The following is a 5672-nucleotide window of genomic DNA, read 5'->3' as shown; positions in this document are numbered from 1 at the left end:
TTTTCTGATCTTTTTGTGTCTGATTGCTGTTCCTTTTTATCTAAATATTTCAGCTTGACTACTATTTATAACTATCATCACAGCTACTAAGGGCTTTTTTTAACGGCCCCATGTTGGGAAGAAAATGCATTGCTATTTCTGTTTGAGTTTCCTGTTTTTCACTTAATTGCTTCTCAAATTTAAACTGTAGTTTTTCTAAAGCAGCGGTCATCTTTTACAGTGCACCTTGTTTGGCCTTTCTCTCCTGTCCTGTGATCTGAGAGTATCTCTATCTGTCTCACTTCAGAAGGCTTCCCGCCCCCGCGAAAAAAAACCTCCACTTTACACAACTTGCTGACTGTTGGAAAGCCAGTTTAGTGTGAATATTCAGAGTTGGTTCTTTAATGACCTAGTGTTACTGGGTAGACATTTTGGCAGATTTGTAGCTTACACTGTGGTATGTCAACTCCTTTCTGGTCCCATTCTGCAGTTTTAGATCAAGGATGTTGAAATTTATGCTAGGAGTTGAACCTAGCTGAAATTTATTTGAAGTATGACTGGGGCCAGGATAAAGGTAGGAGTGGGACATCGAAAATATTGTCTCTTCTGGCAGCATTTTCAGAAAGAGAAAGTTAATGTTTTGATTCTGGTATGATTTTTCCAGGTACTGCTAATTTACTGACTTTCTCCAGTATTTTCTGAATTTGTCTGCAGTATTTTTTGTTTTTGACTTTCATCGCTAAATCATTATCTTTCTCCTGCAGTGCTACTTCATTAACTCTTTGCCCAAATAATGAGGGTTGTCTCATTGGCCATTTTTTCAATCTTCAGAGGAAGGTGAACTAATTCTATTTGCTCCTGCAATAAGGGAAAACCAAGGTGACTTCTCCAAGTTGGCCCACAATCAGAAATGTAATGTACATCTTCAATTTTGCTCAAATTAATTGTGGTAGAGTCAACCCTTGCATGGAGTCAAGAATTCTCCTTCGTATCCATTCGTCAATTTATTATAAATGTTCAGTCTATCTACCATATGTTGGTACAGTTCCTATGGAGCACCATAAATCAAAGGGCTAAATGTAATGAGGGTCTCTCAAATGAAAGGTTTTTGTATGTAACCTAATACTACATAAAAACAAATTGGGGCAAATTCGTGCAAACTGTAAATCTCCAGAGCAGAAGAAAGACTCATTGCAACATTCATATCACTTGCTGTAAAATGTTACACTCTGCAATCTTGTCTTTTCAACATTGGAAAGTAGATTTCACTTTTGGAAGGTGGCACTGTGGTTCAGTGTTTAGCACTGCTGCCTCCCAGAGTGGTTTCCTCCAGGTGTTCCGGTTTCCTCCCACAATCCAAAGATGTGCAGGTTAGGTGAATTGGTCATGCTAAATTGCCCATAGTGATAGGCGCATTAGTCAGCAGGAATGGGTCTGGGTGGGTTGCCCTTCGGAGGGTCACTGTGGACTGGTTGGATTGAAAGGTGTGTTTCCACACTGTAGGGAATCTAATCAAGTGTATCTTGGCTTGCCTGAAATAGCTTTGCTCCCATTTTGAAATCCAACCCAAGATTGAAATCTTACAATTAGTGTGGCAATAATTGCCAATTATTTCCTAGTTTCACTGTTATCTTAATTTTTGGGCTTCTAGTTCTAGGTTCTTTACTTTGTAATCTAGGTTTAAGAAACTTGGGAAATTAGATCAACCCTTTGGGCTCCAGTACATTCAGAGCTTGTAATAACACTTGAATGTTTTATATGGAACATTTTTGTTCTGGTCCTATGTAGTCCCATTTTTAAAGTATGTTTACATATATCAATTCCTCCTGTCCTTGAACTGAAATTTCAAACTTCTCACTTCCACTCTTCCCTTCATTTACAGAGTCATATCTCGTTCCTACTGTGAACATTTTGTCCTAATTCTCTTGCACTGCTCCAGTGCAACACCATTGTATACTTGATTAATACTAGTTAAATTAAGTACTTTCAGACTTCATTTCTGATGGAAGGTCATCTTCCTCATTTCTCAGCTATGCTGAGTATTTCCAAGGCAGGTGAACTGGGAACCTAGTTACTTGTCAGCTGTGAATGTACAAGCTAAATATTGTAAAAACCAAAAGTTGGGGCCAAGGCCAGAGTCCTGAATCATAGAATCCCTACAATATGGAAGCAGGTTACTCTGCCCACCAAGGCCACTCAGACTGTGCCCTATAACCCTGCATTTCCCACGGTCAATCCACCGAGCCTGCACATCTCAGGACACTATGGGCAATTTAACATGACCAGTCCACCTAAGCAGTGCATCATTTGATCTGTAGCCCCCATAGACATGGAAGATGTGCAAACTCCACACATTGCACATGGCTGGAATTGAACTTGGATCCCTGGTGCTGAGGGGGCTAGAGTGTTAACCATTGTGTTGCCCTGGATGTCAAGGGATGTAAAGTAGCACTGAGGGAGGGGTGAAAAGGAACCAGTAGAGGGTTCATTACAGCATTTTTGTAAAGGGGTATAGAAAGTATTGTGATAGGATATCAGTGCAAGTTTCAGGCAATTAAGGGATGTTTTAGAAGCAACAGTGAGATTTTGTAAGTATTCATTTTTACATTTAATTGCATTCTGTTAGTTTAAACTCAGTGCAATGCATGGCTTAAATTAGTTTGCTGATTTCTGTTCACTCAGCTTCTGCACAATATATAATGTTCTGAACAGAAAGAATAATTTGAATTCTATTTAATCAAGGTGGTAAGGGAATTTATAACTGAAGTCAAGAGTTTCTATAAAACAGGTTTACAACAAAATTTGAAATGGGTATATCTAGTAGGACGTGCATATTGCTTTGAGAGATCATTCTGCAGTCCCAGTTTCCCTGAGAAAGTTGATGCACTTAAAGAGGACCTGGAGGATAGGGACTAGTTTGTCATGTTCTGTGTAGGTATCAAAGTCATAGGCAGGATAAGGAAAGGTATGTTGGCAGTATGAAGAAATAGGCATCATATTTTTTTAAAAAAGCCTCAAAGATAATTTGAATCTGGGCAGTTTTGTTTCCCTACACCTGAAGCATGTTGGGACCAGGTGATTGCTAGAGGTAACTGATGACTTTAAACTCATAGAGCAAATTTGAGAAGATGTGATGTATCAGTGAACAGTAAGATATTATCTGATAATAAAAACCTAGCAGAAAAGGATAGGTGGTACAAATGATTAAAACCGAGGGTTAGAGTTTTCAAAAATATAGCAAACAGGCAGAACTTAAAGGCTTTATCTGAACCCAAAAGCATTCAGGATAAAACATATGGTGCAAACAGAACTAAACAAGCATGATCTTACAGCCACTACAGAAATAGGCTGCTGGATGTGATAGATTTGGACCTCCATATTGAAGGGCAATGTGAGATGACCAAACTAGAGGGAACTGAGAATTAGAAGCAGGTTGATTCAAGATGAGAAATTATAAAAGGAACAGCCCCACTCAATAGTAATCAGTCAGATGCAGTACGAAAATGTATTGTAAAAGCAGTGTACTGTCCTGGAAATTTGAACAAAGCTGGTCTGGCAGCTTCTATGAAATGAACAGTTACATGATTTGAGTAAATCAGTAAAAGTAGCTTAGAATGCTTTCAGGTTCATCTTAGAACAATGCATGCTGCAAATGACCATCGCATTAGCTGGTCAAACTCTTCTAGATCATGTCTCTGCCCCTTGTGTGGTTCCCTTTACAGGGGAGGCAGGGTGCCTGCTTGTGGAACATTTCAGAACATCTCCAAGACCTGTGCACGAAGCAACCCCGCCTCCCACAATACAAAGATATACTAGTGAATTGGCCATGCTAAATTGCTGTAATGTTCAGGAATCGAACATAGAACAATACAGCACAGAACAGGCCCTTCGGCCCATGATGTTGTGCCGAACTTCTATCCTCGATTAAGCACCCATCCATGTACCTATCCAAATGCCGCTTAAAGGTCGCCAATGATTCGGACTCCACCACGGGCAGGGCATTCCATGCCCCCACCACTCTCTGGGTAAAGAACCCACCCCTGACATCTCCCCTATACCTTCCACCCTTCACCTTAAATTTATGTCCCCTTGTAACACTGTTGTACCCGGGGAAAAAGTTTCTGACTGTCTACTCTATCTATTCCTCTGATCATCTTATAAACCTCTATCAAGTCACCCCTCATCCTTCGCCGTTCCAACGAGAAAAGGCCGAGAACTCTCAACCTATCCTCGTACGACCTATTCTCCATTCCAGGCAACATCCTGGTAAATCTCTGCACCCTCTCCAAAGCTTCCACATCTTTCCTAAAGTGAGGCGACCAGAACTGCACACAGTACTCCAACTGTGGCCTAACCAAAGTCCTGTACAGCTGCAACATCACTTCACGACTCTTCAATTCAATCCCTCTGCTAATGAACGATAATACTCCATAAGTCTTCTTACAAGCTCTATCCACCTGAGTGGCAACTTTCAAAGATCTATGTACATAGACCCCAAGATCCCTCTGTTCCTCCACCTGACTAAGAACCCTACCATTAACCCTGTATTCCGCATTTTTATTTGTTCTTCCAAAATGGACAACCTCACACTTGGCAGGGTTGAACTCCATCTGCCACTCCTCAGCCCAGCTCGGCATCATATCCAAGTCCCTTTGCAAACGACAAATGCCCTCCTCACTGTCCACAGCTCCACCTATCTTCATATCATCTGCAATATCAGGAAGTTATAGCACAGATCGAGGCCACTTGGCCCATCCTGTATGTGTTGGTTGTAATAGAACTCCCCAGGTTTTACAGCTTTTTGTACTCACCATTGAATGTGTAGGTTAGGTGTATTAGTCACAGGTAAATGAGGACTAATAAGATCGGGGAATGGGTATGGGTGGGTTGCTCTTCAGAGTGCACTTGAGTCAAAATGGCCTTGTAGAGTAGATTAGATTAGATTACTTAGTGTGGAAACAGGCCCTTCGGCCCAACAAGTCTGCACCGCCCTGCCGAAGCGCAACCCACCCATACCCCTACATCTACCCCTTACCGAACACTACAGGCAATTTAGCATGGCCAATTCACCTGACCTGCACATCTTTGGACTGTGGGAGGAAACCGGAGCGCCCAGAGGAAGCCCACGCAGACACAGGGAGAACATGCAAACTCCACACAGTCAGTCACCTGAGGCGGTAATTGAGCCCGGGTCTCTGGTGCTGAGAGTCAGCAGTGCTAACCACTGTGCCACTGTTTCTGCACTGTAGGTATTCTGTGATTCAATGAATTTATTAATGACTTTTTGAGGAAGTAATGTGCTGTGGATAAAGGGAAAACTGTAGATGTACTCAGCTTTTCAGAAGGTGCCAAAGATCGCAGAAACCGAAGGCAGTGTAACATCATAGAACAAAGATGGTCGGAATGTCTCTTTCTGTTTGGCAAATGTAAGTATTGTGCCACAGGGATGTATGCTGGAGCCTCAACCGTTGCAAATATATGCAAGTGAAAATATCTGGTATATGGGAAGGTGTGACATCCATTTTGGTAGGAAGAATAAGCTATCTAAAAGGTTTTTAGATTGCAGAACTGAGATGCATGTATTGCACAAGATTATGCAGATATAGCAAGTAATTAAGAAGAAAAATTGTGGTTTGTTGCAAAGTTATTGATGCAAAATTAAGTTTAACTCTGCAGGGCTCTGAGACTGGAGT

Source organism: Chiloscyllium punctatum, chromosome 24 (assembly GCF_047496795.1).
Source record: "Chiloscyllium punctatum isolate Juve2018m chromosome 24, sChiPun1.3, whole genome shotgun sequence".
Taxonomy (NCBI): domain Eukaryota; kingdom Metazoa; phylum Chordata; class Chondrichthyes; order Orectolobiformes; family Hemiscylliidae; genus Chiloscyllium; species Chiloscyllium punctatum.
This window is presented reverse-complemented; position numbering follows the sequence as displayed.